The 18084-nt window shown below is 38.7% G+C and overlaps 1 protein-coding gene across 5 annotated transcripts in view; it reads right to left on the reverse strand.

The window, feature by feature from the left end:
• The window catches only part of Nhsl1 (NHS like 1), a 232675-nt gene that overhangs the window by 78912 nt on the left and 135679 nt on the right, over nucleotides 1-18084 (reverse strand). The gene's annotated exons all lie outside the window — the stretch shown is intronic.

The raw sequence follows: 18084 nt of genomic DNA on the forward strand, positions 1-18084 counted from the left end.
AGAGAGAACTCAAACGTGTAGAATGTCCTGAAAACATCACAGAGGCAAAGGGGATCATTAGGAAGTCTTGGGGCAGAAGATTGCTTTCAGCAGTTGCCTGCAAATTCTCCTCAGGTCTATGCAAATGACGAGAGAGAGGTTTCAGAAGATTCCCACAGCGATCAAAGGAGGACTTGAGAATTCCCCTGAGCAGGCTGTCTGGATGGGGTTTTTTCTAATGTGGCCTCCATTCTCCACAACAAATGTGTGTCCCTCCAGCTTTCCTAAGGAAATGTGCTTGCCCTCAATCTATTCATGCTGTAGCATCAATTACCCATTCCTAAATGGAAACATTTCTTAAGAACTTTATTTTCATGTGCTGTGCACTCCACCCAGGGCAGTTCCCCTGTGGATATTTCTGTAAACCCCTGGAGGATGAGGGCCAAATCCATGCCCCTGTGTTTTGAAGTGCCAACCTGAGCAACCTTTGGTGAGAGGCAAAACTGATGTAAGTAACTTTTTGAAAAGCTTTCCCCTGTGCTGAAGCTGGAGTTTATTTTCTTGAATAACAGGTATATTGGCAATCAAATGATTACAGGGCTGGAGGGAAAAGGGGGAAGTGAGAGTTAATGGTAAGATGTTTCCTGTTGCTACAGAGAGAGGAAGCAGAGGACTTGACTTTTCACCAACTCTCTCTCCAGTTCTTTGATCAGATGAATTTGCCATTTCTGCTGGACAGCAAATCTCTCCTGATCCCCGATTCTGCTCAGACCTCCTGTGGTTCATGGAAATTTGTACTTTTTTTTTCATAGAGCTACACTTATTTTTGTGTAGTGATTTGTTCAGTGACTAAATATCTCAGTAGACACAGGATCTGGACCATACCCCGATGGCCAGCTTGCTGAATCTGCAGGGTCCAGGGCACCAAACCAGGTCTACTACACATTAGGCTTGTAATTAACATGATTTCATTAAATGAATAAATTGCAGCAAGAAAATAAACAGTTGAAACAAAATAATCGACTCCAGAGGATTCATTCTTATAGTATTAAAAAAAAAAAAAAAAGTAGCCATGCCCTCTCAGATTGGTAGAGCTTGGATCTGCAAAGTCTCTTGAAGGATGCATTTCATTTGTTTGCAGCCTTATTTCATACATGAAAGACTCACCAAGCCAAGTACTACCCCCTAGGCCCCTAGGCTCTGCAGATAACAAGATGAAGACAACCCTTGGCTATGAAGCCTTTCCTAACTTTTCCATCTCCAGGCCTTCTTCCCAAGAGTGTGGGCTGTCCACTCATTTGGGGTTTATCTACTCCATATCTGTGTCCATCTGACTCCTCTATTACAACCTGTGTTTCTGGAAGACTGGAACTGGGCCTACACAGCCTTTGGAAATGTCAGTAAAGTTTATTTATCAAATAACACAATGAACAATAAGGAATCTAAGAGGCCATCTACTCTATCTGTGAGACATTTTACTGGATGGAAGAAGATGGACACAATGAAATGGTATTAAGGCACATTTCAAATTGGAGAGTGCTTACCTTGAATAGAGGATAGGAGGAAAGACTGTCAAGGAACACATGATATGACAAGTGATCTGTGAACTAGATCCTGATGGGTTAATAGAATTTGCTAGGGTATGAAACACATTCTGAATAGACCAAAAAAAAAAAAAGAAGAAGCAAAGGCATAAAGAAGAAAGAGAGTCATCAGAGTGCTGGGAATATCCCAGGTATAAGGATGGTGACAGCTGCCTGTAGAGCACACTGCCATTCCCAAACTCTCTTGCACCTACCTGGGCCTCAGTTCCTGGCTTAGCATTTGCAAAGGAGGTTCACAGGGTGGAGCTGGCTGAGGACTTGAGTTCTCACTTCCATACTCCTCCTGCTCCATATTTTTCTGCTGATAAGTCTGACTGTTGAGATAACTGAAGTCTGTTTCTAGTCTCTACTTTCATGGAGGTGGGAGACAGGGCATGGGGCACTCATTTAGCCGGTAACATACACAGCTGAGGCACTGGAGTCTTGGAGTCGAATGCTGAGTACCGGGTTTGACTGCAGCCAAGATAATGACTCCCTTGGCCAACCAGTTCTCAGGGAGCCATTCCTGGGAGTCTGGCTTGGCCTGCTCTCCCAGCTTTTCCATCGACCTGTTATAGCCTATTTACACCCTTCTGCTTGCACTATTGTCTGCATCTGAGCCTGCCTGAATCAATCTGCTGGCCTGATGGGGTGGTAAAGCAGGGTATGTGGGGATGGCCATCGGAGAGAAGGCTATTAAAGTTAAATCAGCAGTGCAGAGCTTTGCCTATCAAGCCAGAGATGTTAGACTTCATTCAGTTGGCAGCAGTTGAACATCACAGTTTCTGTGCGAGATAGGGATTTATGTCGTAGAAAGAGCTATGGAAAAGCGAATGGAAAAAACAGACCAATTGTGTAATGCCAAGATAAATGAATGTTGATGGCAAAGGAACGGAGGTAAAACATCTGCCCACCACACTAGTGACCCTCCCACCCACTACCTTCCGCAGGCACAATCTCTACTTGTATCATAATGTTCTCTTCCTCTCTGAATGCTTTGTCTGTTTCAGACAGGACACCAGCAGTCAGTGACTCCCATCAACTCTGGCCTCACCAGTGTCTCTTTCCATTTCATATTGTTGGGAAATTTTGAATGATTATTTTGTTCCTGCTTTATGTGATATTTTTTGGAGGGTTTTGCTGAAACTATACACTCACAATCAAAACCCATAAATGAAAAATAACAAGAACACCAAAGGTTTTCTCTGTATTCACTTGTAAAATGCTGACTTATCCCCATCTTAATTACATATGACTCTCAAGTACTACATAAATTCTGATGGAGAACATAAAAAATCTAACCACTACCAGTATTTTAGGAAAGAACATCAGAACACTGAACTCAGGCAGGCAGTGCCTTTTTGAAATAGATATGAAGGCAAATGCCAGAGTACTTAGAGGCAAACAACAGAATCCACTCTAGTACTATTAATATTTTTAAAAAAGATTCGTTAAAGGATATTAAAGAGCTTGCACAATCTCCATGAGGGCCAGAGGTTAAAAGTTTATTTGCCACCCAGCCAGAATTGTTACAAACACTGCCACTGCTGCCACCTACTGGTCATTATAGATCATGTGCATGACAGGATGCCATGGGTCTCTGGGAGACCTTTCAGGAAGAGAAGAAACCTAGTGCTGTAGGGTTTGCAAATAAATCCAAACAACTCCCTCAGCTACTGCTCAACATTCCTCAGGGTGGCATCTAAATTCATGGAATGAGTCTGTTAGCAGAGCTTAGGTCACTCACTCAACTCTGGTTGCAAGGGAGTTTGGGGAACTGACAGGTTAGTCTAGGTAGAAGAGGAAGTCAAGCCAGATAGGATGGGATTAGAGTTGAGTGATACAATTATGGAGCCTGCTGCAGACCAAGTTCTTCGTGAAGAGTAATTACTAATAAGCTCCAAAGTCAATCCGGACTTGCGTTTTCTTACCTCAACTTTGATTCTGATTCTGAAATAGTTATTTACATCAGAAATTACTGAATTAGAAGCTGAGAAAGTCAGAGAAATATTTTACTCAGACTGTATCAATGGCCTGCAGAATTCACCAAGTAGTGCCTACCACTGTCTGCTGACTGTATCAATTCCACAGTGCTGATTGGTCTCTTTCCAAGGACTCCTTTTCTAGAGAACTAAAAAAAACATTACAGCAGATTCTTTTTAAAAGACACGCTCCAATTCACATTATGTAAGAAAAACAATGGCAATAGAGCCATAGAATATTCACAGGAATGATTTCCAGAAAACCAGATCACTTCATGGATTGTTACAATCTCACTTCATAACAAAAATGGCAAGTTCTGTAAACTCATGTTTACAGCCACCCCATATAATTAAAGTTGGAAAAACAAAACTAGAAAAGTTAATTCCCCACCATATACTACAATCTCATGCAGAAAAGAGTCAACAATCTAAGCAATGACTCAGTAACTTTAAACCTCACATATCCTAAAAATGCCACTGAAAAACAAAATACTCCATAGCTAAGCATCTAGAGAGAATATAATTTTTCTGGGTACCAGAAACAAATCTGCATAAACAACTCTTTTCCAAATAAGGTTAAAATGTTTTACCATGTATGTAGTTAACACCTTCAACAGTATTTTTTCAAAACATAATTTAGTAGTAATTTAATGGAAAGTGAATCTTCAAAAAAAAAAAAAAAAAAAAAAACAAAACCAACCTTAATCTGCTCCCCAATTTTCCCTTCAGTAAAGTTAGGCCCTAAAAGGAGTATTATCAAAAAACTAAAGAAAATTTTATGTATTTCATAATTCAAAAATATTAATTTCTTCAGAAATACCCAAATATTATAATAAAAGCATTAAATATTAATATTCCTTTCCAGGTTTTTTTTTTTTTAATTAGAGAAATACGATCTTGGCAAAGAAAGTAATTTGCTGCCATTGCAATCCATGAATAATTTAATTTTGCAAGGCTAGAATGACATTTACACAAGATGCCACTTCAATAGTCCATGAAACATAGACTCACCCGAAGATCAGCAGGGGAACCAGGAAATTCTAGTAAACAACCGTTGCAAACAAGCACAAGATAGGGTTGTCTAGTACTAGTTTCTTCTTGCACTTCAAAAGACACTTCTCCACACCCAGTGAGGAGCCTCTCTAGCAAGATAGCTGGAAAAAGATCCAGAATACCTGTACTGGTAGTATTTTTATACCCTCTATTTTAGTATTCATATAGTTGGTGGTAATTATCTGCTTCACATTTATATTACTGCAGTACTTCATCACTTAAAAAGTTAGTACGGAGCTGGGTTCAGTGGCACATGCCTTTAATCCCAGAGACTGGTGGAGGGGAGGGGAGGTAGGAGGATCACAAGTTTGAGACCAATCTCAGCATCAGTGGTACTTTCAGCAAGTTAGTGAAACCCTGTCTCAAAATAAAAAACAAAAAATGACTGGGAATGTAGCTTAGCAGTAAAGCACCCCTGGAGTCAATCCTCAGTACCCTACTTACCCCCCAAAAAAAATTAATGAGGAGGAAAACCAGTCAGTCAATCAAACTCTACCCTACTACATCTCAACGTTGTCACATTTAATTTTTCCTGGGGTCCTAAATCCCCTCTAGAACAAGAGGAATACCTAAAGATTTTTTTTTTGTAAAAACTTTGACACTCGGTATACAATTAATTATAGTCCCAAATTCAATTATGTTGTATTAAGGTTAACAACAAAGCATAATGAAAATAATTACAAAGCATAATAACTTGTTTTAAAAGAAGAAAATAAATAAAATATAAACCTGCAGAATCTTGTCATATAAAACCATGCCAAGTAAATAAACAAAAATCTTGAGAATTAACCAATAAAATTTCAAAATTAGGCATTGCTCTACCAACACTGAGTGCTGGAGAAGGCTCCTTAGTTTAATTCTAGCTCTGCACCTATATGTAGCCTTGATCAATTTACTTAATCTCTTCCTGCTGGTAAAAACGAGGATGATAATACTGGAAAAGCTTTCCCCAATTTGTATATTGTCTGTCATGTCCAAGACAGGCTGAATGAACAGTTGGCCATTTCCACCTTGACCTCTACTTTTTGCAACAATACACAGGCTTCAACCGGATCTCTTTGTACATTGAGTAGAGAATAGATTGTATACCAGCAAGTAGAGTAGGAAGCTACTGTCATAAACTAGAGGAGAAACAATAATGACTTGGACAAGTGATGAAAATGGGACAAATGGGTGGACTGAAGATTTATTTTGGAGGCACATTAGAAAAGACTAGATGTGGGACAGAAAGGCAGAGGGAATCAGGCTTGCAAGGTGGCTCAATAGTAGAACACTTGCCTAGTATGTGCAAGGCCCTGGGTGCAGTGTGTGTGTGTGTGTGTGTGTGTGTGTGTCTGTGTGTGTATGGGGGCAAACTGAAGGGAAGATTTTAGGATTCTTTAAATTATTTACTTATTATAATTTGTTATACACGACGGCAGAATGCAATTCATTTCATATCACACATATAGAGCACAATTTCTCAATCACTGATTGTACACAAAGTATTTTCACAACATTCGTGTATTCATACATGTACTTAGGGTAACGATGTCTGACTCATTCCACCATCATTCCTACCCCTTTGCTTCCTCCCTTCCCCTCTCTCCCCTTTGCCCTATCTAAAGTTCCTCCATTCCTCCCATGGCTCCAGGAATTGAAGGGGGTATTCTTGATGGGTTTTACTGATATAAAATCATCATGAATTCGAAATTCAGAGCAGATGAGTAACATAGGGTGTGAAATCTCCTCTGAGGATTTAAGAACGGGAAAGCCCAAACCTTATGGGTCTATGCTGTAGATCAGTCCTGCAGCCAAATGGCAAGATTGCTTCATATTTTAAAAGATCTGAATAGTCCTTCAGGGAAACAAAATAAATGTGCATCATTTCATTTAACTCACATCACAGCTCTGCGATGTGTGAGCTGTTATTACTCTCATTTTTTTGAGTTGAGGAAATGGAGACTAAGTAGGATACCAAGTAATGTTCAAAGTTTCTAAATTTGCCAAGAGGATGAGAATTCAAACCAGGTCTGAGACTCTGGAGGTTGCAGGGCAGAATGAGCACTCACCTTGAGTACACAGAGAGCCTCACTTATACAAAGCAGGAGCAGTGAAAGCTAAAATGAAGCCTGGATTTTAAGTAAACTTTTTATTGGGTACAGAAAATTAGTCAGATTATGTCTACAGCTCCATGAATTGCTACAAAGTGAATGCCAATGCACATATCAAGACAAAGGTCATTACCAGCTCCCAGGACACTCTGCTCAGGCTCTTGCAGTCCTGACCTGGAACATAACCACTACCCTGACAGAGTCATCACAGATAAGCCTGGCCTGGTTTTGAACTTTTTGTGACTGACTGACTCATACTCTTCTGGGTTTGTGACATTCATCTACGTGGCCTCATGGAGCAGGATGATGTTTATTATTTTTGATATGTGGTAAGAGAATTACTTATCCATTGTATTATTAGTGTAAATTTGTGTCTTGCTAACTTTGAGTACTGGGAAATAATTCATCTATGAACATTCCCATGCACATCCTTTGGTGAACATAGGGATACCCTATGATGGACACATTCCAAGAAGGAGAATTTGCTAGCTCACAGAGTATGCACATATTCAGCTTTAAGAAATGCTGCCACATAGTTTTCCAAAGAGGAAACAAACACTAGTAGTGTAATGTAAAGTTTTGATTCCTAGTAAATGGGCACACACATGAAAACAGAATTTTAAAATATTGAAGGAGAATGTAAAAATCATCAGAGGGTCATTCTTCAATATCAAAAATTAATTTAAAAGAAAAACAAACAGAAAACACTAAAAAGTCATCTGAAGGATGGAAGTCCTGCTTGTCAAAGCTTCATGTAATAAAAACTAAGGAGGAATCTAGTCAGATGGGCATGGAAAGGGCTTATGGAAAGTAGAAATTGGGCTGGCTATTAACTTTGGTAGAAACAGAGCAGTCTTTAGCTAAGATGGAAATTTCTAGACCTTACCCAGCTTTGTGAGACCTGGAATCTTAATGCCTCTGGGCCTTGGCTTTTCACTTCTGCAATGACAGGTTTCCACTAACTGAGCTCTAAGTTCTATTTTGGGCACCATATTGTGTGATATAGATAAAATGGAGAATGCTTCTGGCCTGTCAGAAATAGCTATTCAGTTCTACACCTTCGATATGCAACATACTCAAAGCAAGAATACATAAAACCAGATGTGTACTCTACACAAAATTAAAAAAAAATAGAAAGGAAGATTAGCTAGGCTGATACAACAGGGAATAGAGGGAAGTTTTAAAACCAATTAAGTGTAAAATATTTGGGGATCTGATAAGAAAGTTTTTAGAGGAACAGTGATTTGAAAATATCTGGCCAAAATGATTAGAATAAAAATAAAATTTTAAATGTGCTCTCAAGTTCAAATTATTATGCTGATAGAGCATTTATACACCCCTACTTTTCTTCTTTTTGTTTCATCATTTCCCTGCCCTTTCTTTCATCCAGAACAGTTAAAAATACAGGGGAAAATTCCATGTTTTTCTATTTTTACCATAAGCATTTTTTCAATAACTGTTCCTTTAAATTCTCTCAATTTGAAAGTTTATTTTTTATCCATTTTGTTTGAAAATAAAAACATGTAAGTTTACTAATTTTCCTGCATATAGTTGGAAATTTGTTTTGAAATTTAACTTTCTCTATGTCACATCATTTTCTGAAGTGTCTGCTTTTGTATTTAAGTAGCCCACTTTCCTTCCATTTTTAACTGCTATACTAATAGATTTTAAAATAAACTGACATATGATCTTATGTTGAACAAAATCCATCTTGATATTATTGACAAAATGTTTGCCATTCTTGGTAGTTTTTGAAATTCCACCAGCATCTATCCTGCTTCTTTATACTTGAAGATACGCTTGCAAAGGGGACTACGCCCTATCATGTGTCTCACATTAGCTTTCTTTGTCTTTGCTTTGCAGTGTTTAAACAAGAAAGCAAATCCAGCCAGCTGTATAAGCAGCAGACAAATCCCTGTCCTGGCTCTCCAGCCTCCTCCTCCTTAACCTGTTGACATAGAAGGTGAAGACCAGCACTGTGAGGCTGCGCTGGATTCTGTACGGATAAGGATTTACTTTGTGGTTACATACATTGGAAACTGAGATTAAATACAGAAGGGGTGGGGAGGCAAAATGACTATTAAACACCAAAATTTGTAAGACATTTAAATGATAGTTCTGAGTGTGTTCAGAATAGCAGCCTGGGAATCTGACAGAGAGAAAGAAAAAGTTGGGGACTGGGGAGGGTAAATTTCTTTTCTTTTTTAATCTAAAGTGACAAAAGAGTAATAAGACTTCTAAGGCTTGCAGCATCATGAAAACAAATCCCCTCATTTGCATCTTTGAATAGCAGCTGAATTTATAGCTCAAGATAAATGGCAAGTCAGAGAGTGGCAGGATTACCAGTATCCAGGCATTTGCTGGAAGCATTTACATATGAACAGTAGAAAGAAGTGGGTATACACTATGACCTTTACCAATCCACTTAGGCAAATGAAAACCCCAAGTGAAAAGATCCTCTTTGGCACTGCACTGTGACAAACACCAGTCTGATTTTCAGAGGCCACATAGCATTTAACACACACACATATGACAGCAAGAAAAGTAGTAGTTAACAGTATTGGGTCTTGCCAAGTTCCAGGCAAGCTTTGCATGCATTATCCCATTTAAAGTTCATAAAGCTCTTAGGAGTTACAGAATGCCCTGTTTTATAGAAGAAAGAACTGCAACTGGGGAAGTTAAGTGACTTGCCTCACTGTCATGTACTTCCCTGGCTAAGCCAAAGTCATTAGTGATTAGAAAGCTCCAGACAAGAGCCTGTGAACTGGATGCCAGGCCTCACTCCTTACTTGCTCATTACCTCCTACGTGCCTCCTCTATAGCACATGGGCCAAATTCCAATCTGTTTTATAAACTACTAGAAACTGGTAAGTTACACATATAGGACTCAGATGGGATGACTATGTAGAGAAGGCAAGTATGACATAACTGTAAGTCCATATGAGTAATTCCAGATGATTACATGATAAGCCTACAACACTGAGATTTTATGTCTTGTACTACTTTTTAAAATACATTCCTAATAGAGAATAGTTGTAATGATTATTCGAGAAGTAAAAAAGAATGGTAGAATAGAGAGAAAGAACCAAGTTTCCATCTGAAAGGAAGGTATGAGATGGGTTTTAGGAGAAAATAAAGGAAGCAGATCTGTGTTACCAACTGTGCCAACTCAGGGTCAAGGAAGAAAGGAAATGGAGTGACAGTTTACCTTCTCTCCAAACACCCTGTGCAATAGGTGTGCTCTCATACTAAATAAATGTTTCTTTGAGAAAAAATAAACATGCTGAGATAAAGAAGAAGATGGGCTTTAAAAAGCACAAAAATGTAAATCACATCTAACTGGTGAAATTAATGTGTACCATATCAACTAAAACTCTCATTTAGGGCAGGGGGCTGGGATGGGGTGAACCACACACTTAGTGTGTACAAGGCCCTGGGTTCAATCTCCAGCTTAAAAGAAAAGAAACACTTAACACTTATTTCCAAAGTAAAGAAGAGCTCTCAAATTCATTAAATATTTTAAATAATCAAAGCAAGCAAAAAATATTTGCAAGTTTTTGTAATCTCTAGACTGTGACAGCCCAACAAGTCAGTAGTCTTTTAAATTCTCCTTCTTTGACTAGTCATTAACAGAATTATCTGTGATCATGATCTGGTATTTTAGATATATAATTCATGATTTGTTTTGTAGGCAAATGTAGGTAGGAGTCACTTAATGTGAACAAAGATTCCAAAGGTGAGTGATTTGGTAGGATTATCAACTTCATTAATTTCTTATTCTATAAAAAAGTAATAGTTAATACTTTTGATACTAAGTCAACTGATTTGATATTTAATATGTGCAAATTCACCACACTGACAAGGACCAGACTTAAGTCTTTGCCTGTCCTGCACATGACAACTAAAATGAATGCCTTTTAATGTTGAATTACATGACCAACACTTAAATTGAATGCCCTTTCGTACACCTGTATGGGGTCTTTATTTCTGGCTGATCAAGATCTTTCTCTGAGCCAGGCACAGTGGCTCTGGAGATGGAGGCAGGAGGAGGATCATGAGTTCAAAGCCAGCCTTAGCAAGTTAGCACTGCCCTTAAGCAAGTCAGCATGACCCTGTCTCTAAATAAAATATAAAAAAGGGTTGGGTATGTAGCTCAATCCCTGAATTCGATCCCCGCCACCAAACAACAACAACAAAAGATTTTCTGAACTCTGGACATCATAGTCAACCCAAGGTGTGCTCATGAATATGTTTCAGACTTCTGAGGACTCGGGATAGGGTGAGGTGGGGTATCAACCAAAGGGATCTAGAATTTTTAAAGTGAAGTCAAAATCAAATCCTCTCTTTCGATTAACAAAAGATTAGTATGTTTCAAGTATTTGAGTTTGAGGAGGCCTTTGACTAAGAGCCTGGCTCTGATATGGAAACATTAGAAAAACATTGTGAAGAAGAAGTAAACATCTCAAATGTCCTACTTCAACAAAACACTTGGAAAAATTGAGAATGAGCCTTTGATATTCTACCACCAAAAACAATCTTCAATCCTTTGATTTATTATTGTTAACTTTTCCTGTGCAAAGTCAACATATAATAGCGTAAGATCCTTTTAGTTGATTTTTCCACTGAAACCCTTATAAGTCTGAGACACTCAGGAGCACACCTTGGATCGACTATAATATCCAGAGTTCAGAGAAAGATCTTGGATCAGCCAGAAATAAAGGCCCTATATACAGATGTATAATTCAATATTAAAACTTTAACTTTTATTTCTAATGAAGTCAAGTCTTTTTAATATAAAGTTTCCCAAACCAATTTATTACCATCCCTCAACCCCACTTTTTTTGTTTTATTGGTATATTAGTTAGCAACATTCTTTCTAAAAGCTCATTCTCAATTAATTTTGCCTTTATGAGAGCCATATCAAATGCTATTGTAGCAAATTACCATGAATTTAACACTGTAAAATAATACCCACTTATTATCTCGCAGTTCTGTAGGTTGATAGTCCTATGGGCTTAGCTAGGACCTTAGCACAGGGGCATACAAGGCCTAAATCAAGGTGTGGGCTATCCTACACTTTGACCTGGACTCTTTGAGGTAGAATCTGATTCCAATTTGATTCAGGCTGTTGGCACAATTCGGGTGCTTTGTATGACTGGCTCCCTAATGCCCTTCTCCATCACCAGCTGCTGACTCCCTCCCAGCTCAAAATCTCTGGACATCCCCTTCTACCATCAGCTGGGAGACAGCCCTGTTATAAAGGCTCCTATGACAACATGAGACCCACCTTGTTAATCCTGACTCATCACCCCTTTGAAGGTCATGAGAACCTTGATTACATCTTCAAAGTCTCTTCTTATCCTACAGGTGTGGCACCCAGGACAAAGGATGTGGTGGCCCCAATTTCTGCCCACTGTAGTTAGTATAGTGGGGAAGGAATTTCTCATTATTTAGATTTCTCCATTCCGGAAGAATCAAATAGACCATTTTATTTTAATAATCAATTATGGATCACAATGAACTGAATGTTTGTGTCTCCCCCTAAATTCACATGTTGAAATCCTAGCCTACAGTGGGATCATATTAGGATGTAAGGTTTTTGGAATTATGTCATGAGGGTGGAGCCTTTATAAATGGGACTTGTGTGTTTCTGTGAGACAATACAGATAGCAGGTGGTAGTTCACATTCCAAACGAGGAACCTCACTGAACCCAAACTGGCACCCTGATTTCAGACTTCCAGCATCCAGAAATGTGGAGTAAACTTTTTATTGTTTAAAAACTACCCAATCTAAGAAACTTTGTTACCACAGCCTGAATTGTTACAAATGAATTGTTAAATTATTTATCTGTACTTTTCTTGAATAAGCTCATATTTTCAGTTGGCACCATCATTCCAAGTAATAAATGTTACAGACCTAACCTTGAGCACCTGGCTTTCATTGACAAGATCTATGTCAATTTTCTCATAGAACATTGTAGTATTGCATGTATCCCAATGACCGTTTTACAGGTAAACCCCTAATTGTTACAGGATGTCTTAAAATGGATATTTCTCTTTCCCAGATAAATAATCTTACTTGAAATTCTGTGTGCATTTCAATTCCCTATTAATTATTTACAGAGAATAGCTGATCAGTGGCATTCCTGGTGTAAGTCCTTTATAACTCTCTATAAAGGGAGCTGGTTATCATGTTCTATTTTGCTTCTAATACCTACCAGATGATACATCAGAATTTTCCTTCCTACTTTTAAAGATTTTCAATTAATGGATTGATTCAGCCAATATTCATGTGAGTCATGACATTGAGTCCTTCCAGGCAGAGTCCTGAAATGTTCAAATAAAGGTGAACAAAAATAGGGGAAAGGAGTGGGAAAAAACAGTTAGAGAAAACAGAGACTGAAGAGGAAATAGGGATGCAGCTCTCATGAAGAGCCCCTCTATGTCATGTTAAGGAAATTATGCTGTATCCTGAAGGCAAAGGGATGGTGGTGGCTGGGGACTGAGTAATTTTTAACCAGCAGAGAAACACACAGTGGTCTGCTAGTCCCATTCTGGATAGATTTTAGAGAAGGGAGCCTAGACAATTAACCGAGACTCAAAAGATAGGAGTCTCTGCTAATAATGATACCAGCTGCTACTAGTCACTCCCCTATGTCAGTGGTGACACAGGAAAGGAGAAGAGAGATTTGTTCTGGAACACACCCATTATGACATGTCCTACATATAGGATGATGGACATAACAAGTTAACGAGGTGGAATTGATAGTAAGTGTAAGAGAAGACAAAGAGGAATCCCAGTTTTCCCATCATTCTAGGCACTGTATTTTGTTTGATCCCCCACAAGATCACCCCTTCCAATATGCAGGGCAGTCACTTCCACTTATTAGATGGTAGAAGTGGCTCTGAGTGGCTTCCTCAGAGTCAGTAACTGACCACTCCAGTGTCTGAAACACCCTATTCCTAGCTGAAGGGTCTTCTACTTCACATGCAAAAGTTTTACTCACAGTTAAAAACATCTTGGATGCGTTCAGGCTCATCCTGAGTGTGTCATTTACTAAGATTTCTGATGGACATTGAAATGTTGGGTCTTCTTTAGAAGACAGAAGCTGAAAGGAGAAGCTAAGAGAGGTCAGAAGTTCCTACAACTTTTAATATTCACTAACAATTCAGAGATAAAGGGCAAGGAAAAAAAGCCCCTAATACAGAAAAGCACTTAGTCACCCCACAGATGTTACCAGAGCACTTCTAGGAGGACACTTACCAGACTGTAAACATATTTATAGAGAAAATGGAGAACAAATGTTCTAATGAAAAAAGAGAGTGGTCCAGTAGAACTCTATAAAACAATCCAGTGGATCTAAAAATTTAGAACAGGGGTAGGAAAACCAAATGAAATAAAAGTACAATGACTAATCAAATATATATTATATGAAAAAAAAATCACATACTAAATAGTTCTAAGAGAAAAGTATTCTTCCATGGTTCTAAAAAGTATTTGTTTTTTTCTTTTGTTCGATTGCCCACTCATGAGACTAAAAATTGGAGTATTTTTTCAAATACTGAAAACCCAGGGGGGAGGATAGGGCATGGACAAAGGGTGTGTCTGCCCTGAGTGGGAAAATCCTCAAACTTTCACTGGAGAAGTGGGATCACCTCAGGGCTGTACTTGAGAGAAGCCAGCAGGGAACTGGTCATTTTCCAGAGGATGACCTCCCACCTCAAGGACCATGAAGGTACCTGGGCCATGCTGCCTCCTCCCAATTACCACAGAGCCCAAATTCATTTGTTCTGTTTCAATTTCTAGAAATACATTCTTTTCTCCTTATGGCCAGTTCCCTTCTTATAAGCCATTAGTGATTAAAATGTTCCACTAGCTCTTTCTATTGGGTTGCTCTAGAAAATAAGAGTCAGAAAATTAAAATCTTCCTTGCTCTGCTTTACTTATTGCTTGCATGTTTTCAGTACCACTGAAAGTAGTAAAATCTACTTTTCTATATCAAGCTATGCAAAACAAAACAAAACAAAATGTTTTCATAAAAAGCCCTTTTCACCCAAACTACACTAATGTGTCACTCATTTAATTGACAATTACCTATTAGGATCCCTCAAGGGGCTTAGAATCTAGTAGAAAGCCAAAACACTCCAGTACATCCCTATCACTCAACAAGTGGTTTGTGTTCCAAAGAACATGCAAATCATGCTCATTGAGCTTAAATAATGCTATGAAAGGAAAAACCAGGGTGCTTTGAAAGGGTGATACCCTTTACACTTTTCATCAGAGGACTTTTTGGTATGTTATCACACACCAACCTCAGCACAACAGATGCAGATAAAATTGAACTTGCTTTTGAGACTCTGAGATTAGCTCTCTAGCTTGAACAGGCGCCCTGTCTAGTTCTAACTCGATCTCTATCAATAAAGCCATAGGAATCCATTTTTCAAAATTCCAAAAGACACTCTATCAAATGTATTAAAATAAAGCCCAAAGGTAAATCTCCATAACTGCATTTAGTACACAGATTGCTACTTTTAATGAGATGGGTGGAATGATCTTCACTCACACCGTGAGAAACAAGGAATCTTGATAAAGAGGATACCTTCTACCAACACCAAACAAGAACTCAGCTCACCGGGGACTGTGTTATAGCAGGGAAAACTGTCCATTCTCTGCCAGACTAAAGGATCAGATGCAAGTTCTGTAGCTTAGAAAAGCACCTGTGCTTTAGTTCAGGTGTATGATTGATACTTTCTAAGAGAAATTGCCAACATGAGCTTTTACTCTGAGAGAAATGAGGTTTTAAGCAACAGAGAGGCATGATCTCACTTGTCTTAAGAGATTTACTCTGGCCACTAGGTTGAAAATGGGTGTCAAGGAAACGATTATCATAGACTCAGGTGAGACTCAGGCCAGGCAGGCAGCAGTGAAAAAGATAAGAGGCAGTGAGATTACAGGAAAATTTTTAAAGATGGCATGAACAGGACTTTCTGACAATTGAATGTGGTGTAATCAGAAAAGGGAGCCAAACATGACTTCAAGGTTTGGGGCCTAAACAAATGGCAAGATGGGTTTACTGCTGCAATGAGGAAAGTTACAGTGGAAGAGAAGTGTGTGGGAGTGGTGGGGAAGTTGATCACGAGTCTTGATGTGTTCATGTCAATATCCAGGCTACAATGTGGAGTGGTCAGCTGAATATATTTCAAGTTTAGGGGAGGGGTCTAGGTCAGGGATAAAAAATTTGGAGTTACCAATATATACCAAATACTAGATTTCCTTACAGGAAAACAGCAAAGGACTCTTGACCCTGACTGGAGAATTATCTTAAAGTTAGATTCTCATTCAGTGAGGACAACTCTGCTCTGGTAGGCAGTGTGTTTCTCGTTTCTCTACAGGGCATCCAGAGTTTGACCCAATTTTAGACATCACACTGAGTTGCTGGGGGTCAGTGTCAAACACGAAGTACAGAAAGGCAGTTGCTCTTCAGGCACAGAGATGGAAGCTCACTTTCCAAAGGTGAAAAGAGGGAAAGAGAAAATGAAGGGAAACCTCATCAAACTTGGTCCAAAAGCGCTGTTTGGAAGAACCCTTCCTGATGTCATGTGCCAAAGGAGTCCCATCTATTTTAGGAGCTCCAGTCTGCTCCCAGCTCACAGACTCTATGTTTTGCAGATAACACACCAACAATGGATCCATTTTGCAGTTTCATGAAGGGGAGTGAGGGCCAGGGAACAACTAAGACAAACTCATTTTCAGCCAAATTTGTTATCATAAGTGAAAATGCACAGATAACCATTTATAATATTTATAATATTTGTCTACCACTGTAGCTCAGTGGTAGAGTGCCCCTGGGTTCATTTACCAATACAAAAAAAAAGAAGAAGAAGAAGAAAACATTTCACTTATGAACAGATGAAACTGTTCACCTATATATTTTTCTCTTTTAGCTCTGGAAATATTTTATAAAAATGAAGTACTTTTATAAAAACCACCAACTGAGCAGTCCAAATGTTGCTTTAAATTTTTATCAAACATTTATTCTGCCAGGAAACATTTCTACAATGTAAAGGTTTTACCTTGATCACAGTGGCAGCAATCACTTCCATTGAGGCAGTCAGAACAGTGTTGGGACACTCTTACTGGTTCACATACCTTTGAAAATATTTGTTGCTACAATGTCATTTGCCATTATATCAGACTTATAATACCTTGTATTCATCTGGATGTATTTCTACAACTCCAAGTTCAGAAAACTTTTCAAAGGTGGATGTAACTATGCTGTGATGAGAAATACATCTGCCTTTCTCACTATGCAGAAATACCATAATTGCAAATTGTGGCACAAACCAGTCTTTCAAAAGCCCAAGTTAAACCTAATCAGCAACTTTTTTTAAACCTAGGTCAAATTTAAATAACATTAATTTATGCTTCTGAGAAAATGCCTAGCATCTTATGTAAATTACTGAAACTTCAGTATTTTGTTAGGTAGATTCTATTCTCATAGTTGAGGGTATCTTTACTCAAAGGATGAGCTTATTTGGTTAATTGATAGAGCTGGAATTTGTGAATCTTCCTCACTAACCTAAGTTAACTATTTTTGATATTTAGGTCATGATTAGCAGAAAAACCCTTATAAAGTCTCTGGCATTCAGGCATGGTGGCACACACCTGTAATCCCAGTGACTGGGGAGGCTGAGGCAGGAGGATTACAAGTTCAAGGGCAGCCTCAGCAATTTAGCAAGACCCTAAGGAACTTAGCAAAATAAAAAGTAAAAAGGGCCAGGGATGTGTCTCAGTGGTTCAGTGCCCCTGGGTTCAATCCCCAGTACCAAAAAAAAAAAAAAAAAAAAAAAAAAGTCTCTGCCTTAGCTTTCTTCCCAAAGTCAATCTTGAAGGAAGAAGAACCCCCAAAGCTGGTACAAGCAACACCTTTAGAGTGGACAGGAAAGCCACCAGAAGTCTTGGGAAGCAAAGACACTAGGGCCAGGGAGAGAACTTCAGAGCATCAGGGATGAGATGGAGGCTCTCCTGGTGGTAGGGTTGTACCTGCCACAAAGTAAGTGCCCATCAAGATCCTGTGAGTTAACATGTACACTCAAAAATCTCATTAATATATTTTAGTCAGATCTGATTAATTTCAGGAGCATTTAGAAATATCAGCAAATTCTGGATAAATTTAGAAATATAAATTAGCCTTCAGGATAATATTGGCTGAAGGGGAGTATAAAATACTGGACCAGAGCTTTCTCAGTCCTGTTAAAATTAGGAAAGGGTCTGGATGAAGCAGAACTGCAAATTTGTAAGAGCTGGCTTAGGAAGGAGAGTGAGTACCTGCACCCCTCCCCTTGGTAGCAGGTGCCTCTACATTTTTTTTTTTTTTTTTTTTGGCTTTGGAA

The sequence above is a fragment of the Marmota marmota genome, unplaced genomic scaffold (genome assembly GCF_001458135.2).
Source record: "Marmota marmota marmota unplaced genomic scaffold, marMar, whole genome shotgun sequence".
Taxonomy (NCBI): Eukaryota; Metazoa; Chordata; class Mammalia; order Rodentia; family Sciuridae; genus Marmota; species Marmota marmota.